Genomic DNA, 20,852 nt, shown 5'->3' on the forward strand with positions numbered 1-20,852 from the left:
TATGTGAGCATCTTGAAACCTTGGTGTTAATGTGTCAGTTTATCTGCATTGGATAAACTGTATTTTAAGACATAATCTTTCATGTCACTAATCAGGATACAATGGACTTTTCTCGTCTAAAATTTCAGCTTTGCTATCAAATCCAGACCAAGCTTTCTTTCCAAAGATCTAGAAAGCAGTAAAAAGTTACTACTATTAAGAAAGTTACTAAGAAAGTTACTACTATTATTTTCCCTTTTAATAAGAATATTAACTGGCTTTGAACGGAAGCATGTGTTATCATAGATTCATAAAAAAAAAAATCACGAATTGCTTCATCCATAGAGTTATTAAAGGGCCATCTAACTCGGTCCCTTCTTTTAGCAAGTGAGGAAATTGAGACTACAAGGGTGACTTAGCCCAGGATGGCACAGGAGGTCACTGGCAGGGCTGAGCCCATATCTGAGGCTGGTGGAACACAGCCTCACAAAAATATCCTATTTGGATCGAGGTGATCCATTAGATTACTATATGTGCTCAGTCACTCATTTGTGTCTGACTCTTTGCGGCTCCATGGATTGTAGCCCACCAGGCTCCTCTGTCCATGGAATTTTCCAGGCAAGAATATTGGAATGGGTTACCATTTCCTTCTCTGGGGGATCTTCCCGACTCAGGGATCAAACTCATGTCTCCTGTGTCTCCTGCATTGGCAGATGCATTCTTTACCACTGTGCCACCTGGGAATGCCCCTTGATTAGTATATATGTGATCAAGTCTTTGTTAAAAGTCACACATCCAGTGGAGAACGAATAACATGAGTAGAAAGGGCTTCCCTAGTGGCTCAGTGGTAAAGATTCCACCTGCCAATGCAGGAGACCCAGATTCAATCCCTGGAAGACTGATTGGGAAGATCCCCTGGAGAAGGAAATGGCAGCCCACTCCAGTATTTTTGCCTGGAAAATTCCATGGACAGAGAAGCCTGGCAGGCTACAGTCCATGGGATCACAGAACAGTCTGACATGACTTCACAACTAAACAACAAGCTGAGGGGTGGAAGAGGGAAGATGGAACGCACACCAAGTGAGGAACATTTTAATTTAAAAGGAAGGAAGAAATTATATTCTCCAAAAATAGCAGTGTCATAAAAGACAACAAAAGGCTGAGCGACTATTTCAGAGGAAGGGAGATAACCAAATATATGACTAGAGAGAACTATCCTAGAGGAGGAAGTGCTAAAAAGGACATTATTGGGTTAATTGAAAATTGAAATATAGACCATAAACTAGCTAAAAGTATGTGTCACAGTTAAACTTATTAAGGTTGATAACTATACCATGCTCGCAGAAGAGAATATCCTTATACCTAGGAAATGGACAGTGAAGTATTTGAGGGTAAATAAAAATGACATGCAGCTTACTCTCAATCTGATCAGAAAAAAAATTTATATAGACAAATAGATGACACAATTAAGGCAAAACGTCAACAATAGATAAACGTGGAAATAGACTATAGGAGTGTTCTTTGCTTTGTTTTTATAAGTTTGAAATTGTTCCAAATAAAAAGTTTTTAAAAAAAGTTAACCAATGCAAATGATTACCACCAGCACCACAAAATTATAACCACTCTTCATTCAAGAGCAAAAGAGGGCATTTTAAGAACATCTCTAAAAATATAGAGTCATGACATCCCTCATGCATATTTACTACAAAACCAAAATCTCAGTAAATGAACGCAATGAGCAGGGTCACCTCAGAAGCCCTCCCAGCTTGGTGTTTGTGTCTGGATTTGGGGCTGGCACTACCCCTTCTGGGAGTGCTGCCATTTACCCATTTTGTTGTGAAAACAAAATAATAACTTTCTATTATCCTAAAAATTACAATGAGAAAATTGATACCTACTGATTGCAGTAAAATAATTAGCCCACATGGTTTTTCTTGAAAAAACAAAAAGCTAAAGGTTACATTTCTGGATATGAACAGGAAAATGGTCACATCAGGCCATGCTGAGGGTCCTGGTTCTAAAGAGACAAGACAATAACCACTTCCTTGGAGGCCTGAACAATCAGCTTCATGACAGAGCTTCATCTACAGTCATTATTTACACTTGCCCAGAATAGCAACTGCAATGCCTGCTCATCCCAGTTGAAAGCAAAGCCTCTTCTCTGAATTTGTCATCTGATTCTGGGCAGTGCCTGTCAGTTGTCTGCTTCATGAGTCTGTGCCAGCGCTGACTGTCCACACAACACGTGGCATTGACGTTCCCCAAAGATAAAAACAAATCCTGGCTACTACTCAGTATTCTTGGTACTTACAGAATGTTTTCTGTTAACAGCAGGGGAGCTTTACTAAGTCACTCACAGATAAATTTATACCCAGTATGTTTGGAGATATAGGTATGTGTTCCATTCTGGAAAAGAAACTAAGTCCAAAGGTTGGGTCCTGCCCTCAGGAAGCCTGTAATTGCATTGGGATCTCACAGAACGCAAAAGGCAACTACAGCAGCCACCCTGGCCACAGGCCACAGAACCCAGATGTTTTATGCACAAAAAAAAGAGTTGTAAGTGCAGTAACCCCGGTGCAGAAGGTCCTAGCATAGCAACCTTTCTATCACATTGTTTAGTCACGATGATGAGCTTGCCTAATCAAGCCAAATGTGACATGCTGTCTCGCCTCCTGGTCTTTGTGCATACTGCTCCTTCCGCCCAGAACATTCTCTCCTACCCCACCCTCACCACCCAGTATCCTGCCTTCCCACCACCACACCACCTCTTTCTTTGGTTAACTCTTACAGATTCTAGCTTGGGTGTTATTACCCTTGAAAAGCTTTCTTGACCCCTTCCTTCTTGGCCTGGGCCCTTCCTGGATTCTCCCATTATAGCCTTTATCATGTTGCAAGGGGTACTCTAGAGTGAGACTGGGTTCAAATTCTGGGTCCCTCACCTACTAGCTTTGAGACCTAAGTCAAGTTCAGTTCAGCCGCTCAGTTGTGTCCGACTCTGGCGACCCATGGACTGCAGCACGCCAGGCTTCCCTGTCCATCACCAGCTCCCGGGGATCACCAACACCCATCAGACTCATGTCCATTGAGTTGGTGATGCCATCCAATCATCTCATCCTCTGTCGTCCCCTTCTCCTCACATGCATAACCCCTGTGTATCTCCTATGGTTTATTATCTCATTTAAGTTCAAGCCAATTCTCTAGTGTTGGCCTCTCTTCACAGATGAGGAAACTGAGTCTCACAGAGGCTTCATAACTCACCCAATGTGACACCTGGGGAATGGAGATCCAAAGCCAAGTCTAGAGGATATTGAAGACATCAGTTTTAAGCATCATCATGAACTTTCTTAGGGGCTCGCTCCCCTGGTGGCTCAGACAGTAGAGTCTGCCTACAGTGTGGGAGACCAGGGTTCAATCCCTGGGTTAGGAAGATCCCCTGGAGAAGGAAATAGCAACCCACTCCAGAATTCTTGCCTGGAAAATCCCATGGGTTGAGGAGCCTGGCAGGCTACAGTCCATGGGGTCACAAAGAGTCAGACATGACTGAGTGACTTTAGTCACTCATGAACTTTCTTAATCAAGTGATACCAGAATTTCTGCTACTATGGGGAGGAGTCTTGGCAAACAGAATTGGAACTGCCTTTATGGAAGAGGTCAGGCAGAAGAGCCAAGAGGTTGTGAGCTGAGACCCCCACCCCTGAGACTGTCTTCCAGGGAAGGAACCTCCAGGTGAAAACTATTAGAAACTGTTTGAGAGCCATTAGTTTAGTTTTAATATCACATTTAGTGACACAGTTCAATTTTTTTTATGTTTATATTTTCATTTTCATTAACATAGAAATGCATGGAAAAGACTGCAATAGGAGGCAGCGAAACAAACAGTTTAAAATCATGGCTTTTGAAATCAGAGCTGATCCAGCCCCTTTATAACTGTGTGACCTTGGGAATGAAAACTTAGGAACTCAAGTTTTCTCTAACTAGAGTTAAGCTAAATATTCCAAGTCAAACAGGGGTGTCAGCTAGATATCAAAGAACGGGGAAGAGAGTAGTGCAAGGCCAAGAGGGCAGTGTGTATAAAGACAGTCTGTCCTGTCTGGTAACATCTCTAAATGGTGCTAGAAGAACCCCACTGCTGTTTGTCATGACGCATCCACTTCTACTTCACAGCTGACCCCAAATCCTTCGCTGGTAAACATGTTGCTGTAATTTCATCTCAGCTGTTTATTTAGAGGTTCTGAGTGCTAAATTTTGATTTTGAGGTTAAAGTATCCTTTAAAAATAGTTTCAAGATGCCTTAACTTGTGGCACAACTAACAGGGAATTGTAGTTTTGTGTCGTCAGTGTCTCTAGTTAAACACTAGTATCTTCTTTCAAAAGATTTCCTTCCATCAATAATACATCTCCAGAAATCTATATTTTAACCATACTTATTTTCTATAGTTCTAGAGTTACTGTTTAAATTCATCACTAATAGAAGGGAATGCATATGGTTTAATATATCATCTCATTTTCTGAAAACTGGTTCATAGATTCTAAGGAGCAGCACATGATCAGTGCATAATCAGTAATGGTAATGAGAGGTTGCATGAGGGAGGGAATCTAAGGTGAGGCTTCTGGGAATGGAGTCACATGGTGGGCTTGGACCAGCGGGTGAACACTGCTGGGAGGGAAGTTTGGGGATATACCAGACTGCCTTTGGCAGGCAGAATCCAGACTTTGAGTCCCGGCTTGATTTCGATGGCATGGGCCAGGCTCCTGCATGTTACAGGAACCTTTAATTAGTCGGCATTTTCCACTAAGACTGTGTTAGTGCCTTTAGTAAAAGTGTCTTATTACTCCTGGACAGGTGGGTGAGATGGGGTAGTTTGAGAAGTACTGAGTCCATCTACTTTCCAACAGCATCAACTGAGTAAATTAAAGAAATTACATGAGTAACAAAGTATTTCATTTCTTCATAATTACCCATATTTTAGCACCAATATGAGTATGGATATACAATTATAAAGTATAAAAACATTTTTATTTTGATTTTCATTGTAATATAGGAAAAATTATAGAAACATTTTAATATGTAACATATTTAATTATTAGGTATCTAGGCAGTATCACTGATGTTGCTGGCACAACTCTTTTTCTATCATTAAATACATACATTTGTGCTCAACTTTATCATCCATTTTCTACATTGAGTTGCCCCAAAGAGGAAAAGTGTCATCATAATCAATGTCTATAGTTGAGGTATCTGTCAGGTGACCACTGACTTCAGTTCACACTTGAAATTGGTTCCTTCTTTGTCCACAGCTCAGCAGCCCTGGACTATGACTGCCTGGCTCTTTGAGCTGTCACACTGAGACCCTCTCCAAGAGAGGCCTGGAGCGCCACATGCTCTACATTCTGAGTCAGATCCACTCAGACATAGTTTTGAATTTGACAATAATTTCCAACCATTTCCATATGACAAATTAGGGGGAAGAAAATTAATTACATTCATGTAAATGTTATTGGATTAATAAAGTTCATGTATGGCTTTTGTCCTTCATCATGAACTGTTGGGACACAACACTCGCACTAAATGAAACAGCAAATTTAAATTCTCAAAACTATTTGCTTTTTTATTGAAAAATCAGTAACCACAGTGGAAGAAACCAAAAAAGAAAAATCATCTCTAATTCCAACACTCAATCCAAAGATTTATTTTCATTCTAACCCCACTCCTAGCTTTAGTTTACATGATTGCAATCATAGAAGACATAAATCTTTATAATCTGCTGTTTCACTTCATGCTCGATTGCAAATATTCTCAGTGTTGATATGTAATTTTTATTTTTTATTTCATTTTTTGGTACAAAATTTAGGCTTTTTCTTTTTTTTTTTTTTTTTCTGACTGCATAGTTAATCAAATACTGTAACTTTCTTAGTCAATTCTCTAGTAATTTAAACACTTAACACAGTAAGTTAACATGTAGTATAGTTTTTCCTTGAAATAAATGCCCAGAACTGAGATTTTTTAGATAAATGTGAGAAGGTTTTTTGGCTTTTACTCAAACCATTTATTAGCAGCTTGGATGAGCCCCTGGTGGAAATCTTTGCCAGTTCTCCTCTCCTCAGTCTGACACATGACTTCTCTGAGCTCTTAAAGTCCTCTTGGCTCTCTAGCTCCCCTTCCACTCCCAGACCCAACAAATGAAGGATGCTAACCGGCATTTTAACATTTGGCTAAGCAAATCCCAGGCAACTTCACACTTCATTACTTTATCTCCACTCTCCTTCCTTTCTAAAGAAATGCCATTTCTTGTAACGAATGAGGTGTGTATAATCCTCAGTTGTTCGGGTGCACTTTTAGAAATTCACAACTATGGCAATGTAGCAAGTTATCTGAACTACAGAATGTGACCGACACACCCATGGGCCTAATTCTACTGCAAACATAATGAATAGGGTTTGGTAAGGAACAAAGCAGACAAAATATGGGAAAGTACTTTCTAAATAGCAAAGGAACATGCAGAAAGTATAACTACTATTAACCACCCTTAAATTTACCTTTACATGTGTGGCATAAGGAGAAGTGTGTGTGTGTGTGTGTGTGTGTGTGTGTGTGTGTGTGTGTAATCCCAGCTCCATTTCCTGGCACAGAGCTCCTAAAACACTAAGAACTTCCTGAGGATAGGACTGATAGGAGTGTCTTCTGTTATTCATAACAAGCCACTTTAGACTACACCTATGTTTATGCTAATGACGTGACTCTCCAGAGGACCCTAGATATCTAGAGGACACCAGCTTGTTGGTGGAAAGACCAAGCCATGCTTAGAGGGCTGGAATATGTATCCCTTTCTTAGCCACCAGAAGGGAAAAGGGTCTAGAGATTAAGTTCATTCACCAGTGGTCAATGATTTAATCAGTTGGGCCTACATAACAAACTTACATAAAAACTTTTAAAAATGGGTTCAGAGAATTCCTGAGTTGGCAAATTACATGGAGGTGCTGGGAGGTGGGTATACCTGGAGAGGGCATGGTATCACTGTACCTCGTCCCCTGTATCTTACTCTATACACCTCTTCCACTTCAGTTCAATTCAGTTCAGTTGCTCAGTCATGTCCAACTCTTTGTGACCCCGTGAATCACAGCATGCCAGGCCTCCCTGTCCATCACCAACTCCCAGAGTTCACCCAGACTCACGTCCATCGAGTCAGTGATGCCATCCAGCCATCTCATCCTCTGTCGTCCCCTTCTCCTCCTGCCCCCAATCCCTCCCAGCATCAGAGTCTTTTCCAGTGAGTCAACTCTTCACATGAGGTGGCCAAAATACTGGAGCTTCAGCTTCAGCATCATTCCTTCCAAAGAAATCCCAGGGCTGATCTCCTTCAGAATGGACTGGTTGGACCTCCTTGCAGTCCAAGGGACTCTCAAGAGTCTTCTCCAACACCACAGTTCAAAGGCATCAATTCTTCGGTGCTCAGCCTTCTTCACAGTCCAACTCTCCCATCCATACATGACCACAGGAAAAACCATAGCCTTGACCAGACGGACCTTTGTTGGCAAAGTAATGTCTCTGCTTTTTAATATGCTATCTAGGTTGGTCATAACTTTCCTTCCAAGGAGTAAGCGTCCTTTAATTTCATGGCTGCAGTCACCATCTGCAGTGATTTTGAAGCCCAAAAAAATAAAGTCTGACACTGTTTCCACGTTTCCCCATCCATTTCCCATGAAGTGATGGGACTGGATGCCATGATCTTTGTTTTCTGAATGTTGAGCTTTAAGCCAACTTTTTCACTCTCCTCTTTCACTTTCATCAAGAGGCTTTTTAGTTCCTCTTCACTTTCTGCCATAAGGGTGGTGTCATCTGCATATCTGAGGTTACTAATATTTCTCCCGGCAATCTTGATTTCAGCTTGTGTTTCTTCCAGTCCAGCATTTCTCATGATGTACTCTGCATAGAAGTTAAATAAGCAGGGTGACAATATACAGCCTTGGTGTACTCCTTTTCCTATTTGGAACCAGTCTGTTGTTCCATGTCCAGTTCTAACTGTTGCTTCCTGACTTGCATATAGATTTCTCAAGAGGCAGGTCAGGTGGTCTGGTATTCCCATCTTTTTCAGAATTTTCCACAGTTTATTGTGATCCACACAGTCAAAGGCTTTGGCATAGTCAATAAAGCAAAAATAGATGTTTTTCTGGAACTCTCTTGCTTTTTCCATGATCCAGCAGATGTTGGCAATTTGATCTCTGGTTCCTCTGCCTTTTCTAAAACCAGCTTGAACATCAGGAAGTTCACGGTTCATGTATTGCTGAAGCCTGGCTTGGAGAATTTTGAGCATTACTTTACTAGCATGTGAGATGAGTGCAATTGTGCGGTAGTTTGAGCATTCTTTGGCATTGCCTTTCTTTGGAATTGGAATGCAAACTGACCTTTTTCATTCCTGTGGCCACTGCTCTTCCACTTAGCTGCTCCTAAATTTTATTATTAATGATAAGCCAAGAATAGTTAAGTAAACAGCTTTCCTGAGTTCTTTGAGTCATTCTGGCAATTTATCAAGTCTGAGAGAAGGTTGTGGAAACCCCTAAATTTGTAATTGGCCAATCAGAAATGTGGGTAGCCTGGACAATTCATTTTCACCTGGTGTCTGAAGTAGGGGCAGTTTTGAGGGACTAAGCCCTTTAACTAATGGGATCTGATATTAACTCCAGGTAGATAGTTTCATAATTGAATTAAATTCTTGGACATTCCGTTGGTGTCTGGATAACTGCAGAATTGATGTTGGAAGAGACAGCACATATCTGGTGTTAAGGGAAAACACTTCTCAACATGACTCATCTGGTGATCCTGTTAAGATGGAGATGCTGATTTGAGAGCAAATTACTCCTCACAATGTGGTCCATGGAGCAGCAGCATTGGCATCACTTGGGAACTTAGAACTGCAGAATCTCAGACTCCATCCCAGACCTACTCAGCCAGATTCTGCATTTTAACAAGATTCCATAGTGGGTCATATACACAGTAAAGTTTGAGAAGAACTGGTATAAGTCTCAGATTTCTTGTTCCTAAAAGCTTTGCAGCCACATACAATACACACTCAATGAGTGGAAGCTACTATATAGGCTTTCCTCTGGGTTCAGAGCTTGGATTTTAAAAAGCATTCCTTATAAGTAAGCAAAAAAGTAACTTGTCTGATCTTACTGTATGTCCCATGGAAATTTACTTCATGTTTTTATAACTTAGTTTATCTTTTCTAATAAAACAAAGACAACAGTAACTATCTCATAAGATTATTGTAAGGTTTTATAAGAAAACATAATTATAGTAGCTAACACTTAGGGAGTACAATGAGCCAGGCTCTGTGCATAGCTCTTTATGAGGATTCATTCATTTGATGCATATTTACTGAATACCTGTCTGTTACTGGGCATGGTTTGTGGGCATCTGGAATAATGTTACAATAGTTAACATTATTGAACATTTCCTATGTGCCAGGCACTTTTCAAAACAAGTTATTTCTTTTTTAAAATTTCATCTTTATTGAGCTGTAATTAATATACAAAAAACTGCACCTCATTAATGTATACAACTTGGTGAATTTGGACTTATGTATCCATCCATGGTAGGCTTCCTGAAGGAGGGCATGGCAATCCGCTCCAATATTCTTGGCTGGAGAATCCCATGGACAGAGGAGCCTGGCAGATTCCAGTCCATACGGTTGGAAAGAGTCAGACACGACCGAAGCGACTTAGCACGCACACTTGCGTACACCCATGTTATCAACAGCACCGTACAGGTAGTAAACATATCCATCACCTGCAAAAGTTTCCCTGTGTCCATCTGCTAGATAAACATGTTATTTTTCAACAGATCACATTTCTAAACAGGTTAAATCTTCACAATAGTCCTCTAACTTTCTTCAGTCTCCACAATAATCCAATGAAGATCATCCAAATGGGGAAACTGACTAGCCCAAAGTTACAGTATGGTGCATGGAGTAAATGGTAAATGGTAAATGCTAGTAAATGGAGAACTCCAAAGATCACACTCCAAACTACGGGGGTATGCTGTGTGATGTATGAGGGTAAACTGTATGAAATCACCAACATTCCACCATTACTGATTCTTGCAAACAGTAGTTTTGTAGGCAGTGTCCACAAGATTGTGAATTATTATCTTCCCTTTGCTTTTTTTTTTTTTTTTTGAAATGACAATGTGTGTCCTTAATCTTTGCCTTAGGATCCAGGATCCACTGAAGGCTATGAAACCAACAGAAAGACAGGAACTATAAACAAGGTTCTCTCCATTAGATAGTCTATTTCACTTCAAGCCCTTGTTGAGACTCAGTAAAGGTTTTTACTCTAGTCATTAAAACATTAAAAATAACACAATTCTAGTGCTTGCTTCAGCAGCACATACACTAAAAATTGGAACGATACAGAGAAGATTAGCACAGCCCCTGCCCAAGGTTGACAAGCAAATTCCAGAAGTGTTCCATATTTTTAACCAATGCAACGCTTTACAGCAATTATCCTCCAATTTGAAAAAACACAATTCTAAATAGCAAACTAGGATATGTTTAGCACTTTGGCAGAGAGAAGAAGAAAGGAAAAATAAAAGTCAGGTGTCCACTGTGATCTTTTTCCTCTCTGAATTCAGAACGTGGGAATATATTTGATCTTTTTCCTCTCTGAATTCAGAACGAGCTTCAGCATTTGCTGTGTACAAAGTGCCAAAATGAGCTGATAGGGTAGATGTTTTAAGACATATGAAGACAAACATGAGTTCAGAACCAAAGCCTTCACCTGAGAGTACAGCTAATATTATCAGTGTAAGTATTTTTTATTTGTAGTGTACACAGGCTGGGGGGACACAAGCTGTTTTAATAGTTTCTCTTTGAATAACAGGAATGACTTCTACTAAATGTAACTCTGAAAGATTAGAGAAGAGTCATAAAAAATAATTTTAACAGCCATGATCCCCTGTCCTCCCACTTAAATAAACTCTGCCTATTCTATTATTGTATTATACCATAAGCTACAGGGCTAGGAAACTCCCACTATTTCCAGACTCACTCATGCATAGAACGTTTGTGATTGACGGACAAGTGAGGCTGAAATGTGCAAATGGAAATGAAACATTCAAGATTATACATCTCCCAGGTAGGGGTTGGCCCTCTTCCAGCATCTTAAGCTTGGCCAAGCTCTGCAGGGATGAGTATTCAAGGAAAGATGCTTGTTCTCAACCAAAGCCTGGAATAACTCCTCCCCTTCCTGAACCTCTAAATACGCCCCCTCAAAACTTGCTCTTTCATGATCTATACTCATTTAGTCAACAAATAGCAACAGAGCCTGGAAAATCCACTCTTATCCAGGCCCTGAGAAAACATACAGTTAGTTGAGAAGAGGTCCAAGATCAGAGGAACTTAGAGTCTAAGACAGTGATTCTCAACTCTGAATGCATGTTAAAATTACCTAAAGCTTTACAAAAATCCTAATGGGTCCCACTGCTAACTAATTAAATTATAATCACTGGGGTAAAGACCAAAGAGGAGCCAAAGTTGAGAATGACTAGGAAAGAGACAGACAAATATACCACTGTCATACACTGCTGTTGTGGAAAGTGTAAGATCTATTAGACCCTAAAGGAAGGATCCCACCCCAACTTTGAGGGAGTCACAGGTTGGCTGGAAGGCACCTGACCTCCTATATTATACTTGAAGAGAAAAGGAGATAACAGAGAAGGCAGGGTAAGGAATGAGGGCAGAGGGGGCAGTGTGAGCAAAATGAAAGGCAGCATGAAATTCTCCAGAACTGCAAATTGTGTAGTGCAGTGTAGTGTAGCATAGTATATTGTGGTGTGGTGTAGTACAGTGTAGTGTGGAGTGGTGCGGTGTGGGTAGTCTAATGTCGTACAGTGTGGTGCGGTGTAGTGTAGCGTAGCGTGGTGTGGTGTGATATAGTATGCTATAGTGTGGTGTAATATAGTATAGTGTGGCATGGTGTGGTGTGCTATAGCACAAAGTAGTATGGTGTAGAGTGGTGTGGTGTACTGTAGTATAGTGTGCTGTGGTATAGTGTAGTATAATGCAGTATGATGTAGTGTGGTGTAGTATAGTGTGGTGTGGTGTGATATGTATAGTATGATCTGGTGCAGTGTAGTGTGGTATGATGTGGTGTGGTATAGTGTAGTGTGCTATGGTGTGGTGTGGTGTAGTGTAGTATAGTGTGGTGTGGTGTGGTATAGTATGGTGTAGCATGGTGTGGTGTGGTGTAGTATAGTGTGGTGTGGTATGATGTGGTGTGGTGTGGTGTGGTATGGTGTGGTGTGGTATGGTGTGGTGTGGTGTAGTATGGTGTGGTGTGGTATAGTATGGTATAGTGTGGTGTGATATAGTATAGTGTGGTCTGGTGTAGTGTGGTGTGGTGTGGTATAGTATAGTGTAGTATGGTGTGGTGTGGTGTAGTATAGTATGTGTGGTGTGGTGTAGTATAGTATGTGTGGTGTGGTATAGTATAGTATAGTGTGGTGTGTGTGGTATAGTATAGTGTAGTATGGTGTAGAGTGGTGTGGTGTAGTGTAGTATAGTGTGCTGTGGTATAGTGTAGTGTACTGTAGTATGGTGTGGTGTAGTATAATGTAGTATGGTGTGGTGTGGTGTAGTATAGTGTGGTGTGGTATAGTGTAGTATAATGGAGTACGGTGTGGTGTGGTGTAGTATAGTGTGGTGTGGTATAGTGTAGTATAATATAGTACGGTGTGGTGTAGTATAGTATAGTGTGGTGTGGTATAGTATAGTATAGTGTGGTGTGTGTGGTATAGTATAGTGTAGTATGGTGTAGAGTGGTGTGGTATACTGTAGTATAGTGTGCTGTGGTATAGTGTAGTATAATGCAGTATGATGTAGTGTGGTATAGTATAGTGTGGTGTGGTGTGATATGTATAGTATGATCTGGTGCAGTGTAGTGTGGTATGGTGTGGTGTGGTATAGTGTAGTGTGCTATGGTGTGGTGTGGTGTAGTGTAGTATAGTGTGGTGTGGTGTGGTATAGTATGGTGTAGCATGGTGTGGTGTGGTGTAGTATAGTGTGGTGTGGTATGGTGTGGTGTGGTGTGGTGTGGTATGGTGTGGTGTGGTATGGTGTGGTGTGGTGTAGTATGGTCTGGTGTGGTATAGTATGGTATAGTGTGGTGTGATATAGTATAGTGTGGTCTGGCGTAGTGTGGTGTGGTGTGGTATAGTATAGTGTAGTATGGTGTGGTGTGGTGTAGTATAGTATGTGTGGTGTGGTGTAGTATAGTATGGCTGTGTGTGGTATAGTATAGTATAGTATGGTGTGGTGTGGTGTGGTGTAGTACAGTGTAGTGTGGCATGGTGTGATGTATTATAGTGTGGTGTGGTGTGGTATAATATAGTGTAGTATAGTGTGGTGTGGTGTGGTGTGCTATAGTACAGTGTGGTCTGGTGTAGTATAGTGTGATTTGATGTGGTGTAGTACAGTGTAGTATAGTGTGGTGTGTGTGGTATAGTATAGTGTAGTATGGTGTGGTGTGGTGTGGTGTGATGTGGTGTGGTGTGGTGTGTGTGGTGTGGTGTGGTGTTATATGTAGTGTAGTGAAGTGTAGCACAATGTAGTGTGGTGTGGTGTAATATAGTGTAGTGTGGCATGGTGTGATGTAGTATAGTGTGGTGTGGTGTGGTATAGTATAGTGTAGTATGGTGTGGTGTGGTGTGGTGTGGTGTAGTATAGTGTGGTGTGGTGTGGTATAGTATAGTGTAGTATGGTGTGGTGTGGTGTGGTGTGGTGTAGTATAGTGTGGTATGGTATGTGGTATAGTAATGGTGTGGTGTAGTATAGTGTAGTATAGTGTGGTGTGGTGTGGTATAGTATAGTATAGTGTGGTGTGTGTGGTATAGTAATAGTGTAGTATGGTGTGGTGTGGTGTGGTGTGTGTGGTGTGGTGTGGTGTTATATGTAGTGTAGTGAAGTGTAGCACAGTGTAGTGTGGTGTGGCATAATATAGTGTAGTGTAGCTGGAACAAAGGGTTCTGTGGGAGAGAGATAAGCAGTAAGACAGAAGACTGAAGAAATAGACAAGAATCACATTATATTCATACTTGACCCTCGAACTTATCAGGTATATCCAAATATACTTTGTAATTTATACTGAAAGCCATGGGGTTTAATGAAGGATTTTGGTTGGGGAATAAGTATTTTGATCAGATTTCTATTTTAGAATCCCCCAGTTCTAGCAAATGAAGGGAAGTGATAAATGGAGAGCAAGTGTCTGAGAAGGGGTGAGGAATAAAGGAGTAAGGGCAGTTAAAACACTGGTGATACAGAGAAGAAGATAGATGATGTAGGACTGAACCATGGCAGAGAGAACAGGGAAAGAACAGATTTAAGAGACAATAAGAGCAGAATAAATGAAACTTACTGACTGATTAAATGTGAAAGTAAAACAATGAGAAGCCTGACTCCCAGCTTCCTGGACTGGGTGGCCAGATGTCTGGAACAGCAGCAAGAGTAGAGAAGGGATAACTTTAATCTTCTGGCATCCTGTCCTGCTGTGGCTTCTGCCATCCTTTCTCTTTGACCATTTCATGAACTACCTATGCCTTCCACCAGCATTTGAGGGAAGAACATAGAGATATTATTTCTGTTAATGATATGACAATGGGAAACATATGAATGGATGCTTTCAAACAGCTTTTGGTCCTTTGAAAGAGGACCTCATCATCATTTCATTATTATCAGACAAGTCAGATAATTTCTCTCCCCCAACTCCAGACTACGTGAAAAGACACTCCAGAGATCTCTATCAATGCAGGCCAAGAAGGCTGAGGGACAAAACACTAGTTTCTCCTGTCCATAATCAAAATGGAAGAACTGCAAGAGAATGAGTAGTTAATTCCTTTTTAGCCTTGCTCCAGTCAGGAGTAGCAGATTTGGGGAGCTCAGATGATACAGAGAATGAAAAGAGAAACATAAAATTACAACTGGTTCTATGGATTAAAAGATTGCCTAATAATTTATGAACTGTGCTTTTGAACTGTGGTGTTAGAGAAGACTCTTGAGAGTCCCTTGGACTGCAAGGAGATCCAACCAGTCCATCCTAAAGGAGATCAGTCCTGGGATTTCTTTGGAAGGAATGATGCTAAAGCTGAAACTCCAGTACTTTGGCCACCTCCTGCGAAGAACTGACTCATTGGAAAAGACTCTGATGCTGGGAGGCATTGGGGGCAGGAGGAGAAGGGGACGACAGAGGATGAGATGGCTGGATGGCATCACTGACTCGATGGATGTGAGTCTGAGTGAACTCTGGGAGTTGGTGATGGACAGGGAGGCCTGGCATGCTATGATTCATGGGGTCGCAAAGAGTTGGACACGACTGAGCGACTGAACTGAACTGAACTGAACTGAATAATTTATGATCTGTAATTTCACTCTGAGGTATATTCCTAAAACAACAGCATATATTTCATCAGTAAAAGGCATGTACTAGAATGTTCATAAGCAGTATTATTAGTAAAGCCAAAAGCAGAAAATTACCCAGATGTCCATCAGTAATATAATGGATAAATAAATTATAGTAGCTTCTTCATCTATGGTTTTGCTTTCACAGTTTCACTAATCAGTGGTAAACCCCAGTCTGAAAATATTAAATGGGAAATTCAGGAAATAAGCAATTAATAAGTTTTAAATTGCATGCCATTTTGAGTTGCATGATGAAATCTCACACTGTCCCATTCTGTCTTCCCTGGGATCCCCAATAACTGATGTCTACTCATGACATCCAACCGTTGACATCAAATGGCTCCATAATCCAGAATCACCCAAAGCAGATGATCCTCTTTCTGACATATTTTGTCAGAAGACAAATAGTAGCCTAACACTATGTCCCAATGCCTATGTCATTCATTTCACTTCATCTCATCACACAGGCATTTTATCATGACACTTCGTTACAGGAAGAAAGATGAATACAGTACAATAAGGTGTTCTCAGAGAAAGAGACCACATTCATACAGCATTTATTACAGAATATTGTTATAACTGTACTTCTTTTTTAACTTTTAAATTTTTTATTCTATATTGAACTAGAGTTGATTAACAATGTTGTATTGAATTCAGGTGTACAGGAAAGCGACTCAGCTAAACATATACATATATCTCAATTCAGTTCAGTTCAGTCGCTCAGTTGTGTCCGAGTCTTTGTGACCCCATGAACTGCAGCATGCCAGGCCTCCCTGTCCATCACCAACTCCTGGAGGCCACCCAAACCCATGTCCATCGAGTTGGTGATGCCATCCAACCATCTCATCCTCTGTCATCTCCTTCGCCTCCTACCCTCAATCTTTCTCAGCATCAGGGTCTTTTCCAATGAGTCAGCTCTTCGCATCAGGTGGCCAAAGTATTGGAGCTTCAGCTTCAACATCAGTCCTTCCAATGAACACCCAGGACCGATCTCCTTTAGAATGGACTGGTTGGATCTCCTTGCAGTCCAAGGGACTCTCAAGAGTCTTCTCCAACACCACAGTTGAAAAGCATTAATTCTTCGGTGCTCAGCTTTCTTTACAGTCCAATTCTCACATTCATACATGACTACTGGAAAAACTACTTGACTAGATGGACCTTTGTTGGCAAAGTAATGTCTCTGCTTTTTAGTATGCTGTCTAGGTTGGTCATAACTTTCCTTCCAAGGAGTAAGTGTCTTTTAATTTCATGGCTGCAGTCACCATCTGCAGTGATTTTGGAGCCCAGAAAAACAAAGTCAGCCACTTTTCCACTGTTTCGCCATCTATTTGCCAGGAAGTGATGGGACCAGATACCATGATCTTCGTTTTCTGAATGTTGAGCTTTAAGCCAACTTTTTCACTCTCCTCTTTCACTTTCATCAAAAGGCCCTTTAGTTCTTCTTCACTTTCTGCCATAAGGGTGGTATCATCTGCATATCTAAGATTATTCATCTTTCTTCTGGCAATCTTGATTCCAGCTTGTGCTTCTTCCAGCCCAGCGCTTCTCATGATGTACTCTGCATATAAGTTAAATAAGCAGGGTGACAATATACAGCCTTTACATACTCCTTTTCCTATTTGGAACCAGTCTGTTGTTCCATGTCCAGTTCTAACTGTTGCTTCCTGACCTGCATACAAGTTTCTCAAGAGGCAGGTCAGGTGGTCTGGTATTCCCATCTCTTTCAGAATTTTCCACAGTTTATTGTGATCCACACAGTCAAAGGCTTTGGCATAGTCAATCAAGCAGAAATCGATATTTTTCTGGAACTCTCTTGCTTTTTCGATGATCCAGCGGATGTTGGCAATTTGATCTCTGGTTCCTCTGCCTTTTCTAAAACCAGCTTGAACATCTGGAAGTTCACAGTTCACGTACTGCTGAAGCCTGGCTTGGAGAATTTTGAGCATTACTTTACTAGCATGTGAGATGAGTGCAATTGTGCGGTAGTTTGAGCATTCTTTGGCATTGCCTTTCTTTGGGATTGGAATGAAAACTGACCTTTTCCAGTCCTGTGGCCACTGCTGAGTTTTCCAAATTTGCTGGCATATTGAGTGCAGCACTTTCACAGCATCATCTTTTAGGATTTGAAATAGCTCAACTGGAATTCCATCACCTCCACTAGCTTTGTTCATAGTGATGCTTCCTAAGACCCACTTGACTTCACATTCCAGGATGTCTGGCTCTAGGTGAGTGATCACACCATCGTGATTATCTGGGTCATGAAGATCTTTTTTGCATAGTTCTTCTGTGTATTCTTGGCACCTCTTCTTAATATTTTCTGCTTCTGTTAGGTCCATACCATTTCTGTCCTTTATTGAGCCCATCTTTGCATGAAATTTTCCCTTGGTATCTCTAATTTTCTTGAAGAGATCTCTAGTCTTTCCCACTCTATTGTTTTCCTCTATTTCTTTGCACTGATGACTGAAGAAGGCTTTCTTATCTCTCCTTGCTGTTCTTTGGAACTCTGCATTCAGATGCTTATTTCTTTTCTTTTCTCCTTTGCTTTTCACTTCCCTTCTTTTCACAGCTATTTGTAAGGCCTCCTCAGACAGCCATTTTGCTTTTTTGTGTTTCTTTTTCTTGGGGATGGTCTTGATTCCTGTCTCCTGTATACATATATCTATTCTTTCCCAAATTCTTTTCCCATTTATATTATTGTAGAATATTGAGCAGAGTTCCCTGTGCTATATAGTAGGTCTTTGTTGGTTATCTGTTTTTAAATATAGTAGTGTGTAAATGTCAATCCCAAACTCCCGATTTATCGCCTCTCAGCCTTTCCCCTTTGGAAACCATAAGTTTGTTTTCTATGTCTGTGGGTCTGTTTCTATTTTGTAAATAAGTTCATTTGGATCATTTTATTATTAGATTTTTCATAAAAGTGATATCATATGGTATTTGTCTTTGTCTGTCTTACTTTACTTAGTATGAATATCTCTAAGTCCTTCCATGTTACTGTAAGTTGCATTATTTCATTTTTAGTGGCTGAGTAATAGTCCGCTGTATATATGCACCACATCTTCTTTACCCATTCCTTTTTCAATGGACACTTAGAATGCTTCCATGTCTTGGCTATTATAAATAGCATTGCGATGAACATTTGGGTCCATACATCCTTTTGAACCATGGTTTTCTCTAGATATATGACCAGGAGTGGGTTACTAGATCATATGGTAGCTCTATTACTAGCTTTTTTAAGGAGCTTATATATTGTTCTCCACAGTGGCTGTACCAACTTACATTACTATTAACAGTGAACAAGGGTTCCTTTACCCTATACTCTCTGCAGCGTTTATTGTTTGTAGACTTTTTTGATGATGGCCATTCTGTTTGGTGTAAGGTGATGTTTTATTGTAGCTTTGATTTGACTTTCTCTAATCGCTAGTGGTGTTGAACATCTTTTCCTGTGCATATTGGCCATCTGTATGTAGCCTTTAGAGAAATAGCTAATTAGGTCTTCTGCCCATTTTTAAAAAAAATTAATTTATTTATTTTAATTGGAGGCTAATTACTTTACAATATTATATTGGTTTTTGCCATACATTGATATGAATCAGCCATGGGTGTATATGTGTTCCCCATCCTGAGCCCCCCTCCCACCTCCCTCCCCATCCCATCCCTCAGGGTCATCCCAGTGCACCAACCCTGAGCACCCTGTCTCATGCATTGAACCTGGACTGGTGATCTGTTTCACATATGATAATATATATGTTTCAATGCTATTCTCTCAAATCATCCCACCCTCGCCTTCTCCCACAGAGTCCAAAAGTCTGTTCTTTACATCTGTATCTCTTTTGCTATCTCACATATAGGGTCATTGTTACCATCTTTCTAAATTCCATATACATGTGTTAATATACTGTATTGGTGTTTTTCTTTCTGACTTCACTCTGTATAACAGGCTCCAGTTTCATCCATCTCATTAGAACTGATTCAAACGCATTCTTTTTAATAGCTGAGTAATATTCCATTGTGTATATGTACCACAGCTTTCTTATCCATTCATCTGCTGATGGACATCTAGGTTGCTTCCATGTTCTGGCTATTATAAACAGTGCTGCAATGAACATTGGAGTACATGAGTCTCTTTCAATTCTGGTTTCCTTGGTGTGTATGCCCAGCAGTGGGATTGCTGGGTCATATGACAGTTATATTTCCAGTTTTTTAAGGAATCTCCATGCTGTTCTCCATAGTGGCTGTACTAGTTTGCATTCCCACCAACAGTGTAAGAGGGTTCCCATTTCTCCGCACCCTCTCCAGCATGTATTGTTTATAGACTTTTTGATAGCAGCTATTCTGATCAGCGTGAGATGGTACCTCATTGCGGTTTTGATTGGCATTGCTCTGATAATGAGTGATGTTGAGCATCTTTTCATGTCTTTGTTAGCCATCTGTATGTCTTCTTTGGAGAAATGCCTGTTTAGTTCTTTGGCCCATTTTTTGATTGGGTCATTTATTTCTCTGGAATTGAGCTGGAGGAGCTGCTTGTATATTTTTGAGATTAATTCTTTGTCAGTTGCTTTGTTTGCTATTATTTTCTCCCATTCTGAAGGCTGTCTTTTCACCTTGCTTATAGTTTCCTTCACTGTGGGTCCATCCATTTTGAATTTAGTTCTGTGTATGGGATTAGAGAATTAGCTGGTATTAGTTGAATGAGTTGGTTGCTCAGAAGAATGATTTGTATAAGAATCATGGAAACAAAAAAGGAACTTGCTCTTCCCCTCTTCTAGAAAACATACTTCATAGAACAAGCACAGAAAGGTAACTGATTACCCCTTTAACATTGAACCTCTTGAGCAAAACTTTTCTTTTTCTGTTCTTCATGAGTCTTTCTGCAGCAGTGTTTTCCTGACAACAACTGCTCCTAGTTGGCAAAGGACTGGCTATTTTAAACTGTTATGGAATACTCTCACAGCATATACAACTATTCTAACTTCTTCATGCATTGAGATGGACACTAGTTAACTGTTTACCACGTCCATCTCCTCTTTGCCCTGAGCACACAGTGAGATTACCATTCCCAGGCTTCCTCGTAGTTAGACATGGACATGAGCTTTGGTTCTAGACAGTACGGAATGACGTGATATGATGGATGCCGCCACTTCCAGACCTGACCATTACAATCTCTCACATATAATTTTGCTCTTCTCTTTGCTCTTCTCCCTTCTGCCAGTCTGAAGCAGACAAGTATGACAACCTTGGAAGTCATGCAATGAAAGTAAAGGACTAATAAATGGAAGGGCCCCAGGTCCTTGAATATCTTCTAGTAGAGAGCCACTGACTGTACAGAAATACCTATTTTTAAACTCTATGAGATGAAGAAATAAACTTCAGATGCCACCCTCTCTAACAAGCCTTTGCAGATATTCCTACATGAAGAGAACTCTA

General features: G+C 40.6%; 1 long non-coding RNA gene and 1 other non-coding gene across 3 annotated transcripts in view; one reads left to right on the top strand and one right to left on the bottom strand.

The window, feature by feature from the left end:
- LOC147367752 (uncharacterized) overlaps nt 1-20,852 on the bottom strand; it is a 604,096-nt gene that overhangs the window by 175,360 nt on the left and 407,884 nt on the right. The gene's annotated exons all lie outside the window — the stretch shown is intronic.
- On the top strand, nt 10,347-10,454 carry LOC147367753 (U6 spliceosomal RNA). The gene has a single exon (XR_015132224.1). It is a non-coding gene; the product is annotated as a U6 spliceosomal RNA (small nuclear RNA).

Source organism: Bos grunniens, chromosome 8 (assembly GCF_055505025.1).
Source record: "Bos grunniens cultivar Pamir isolate PY7600 chromosome 8, Bosgru_T2T1.0, whole genome shotgun sequence".
Taxonomy (NCBI): Eukaryota; Metazoa; Chordata; class Mammalia; order Artiodactyla; family Bovidae; genus Bos; species Bos grunniens.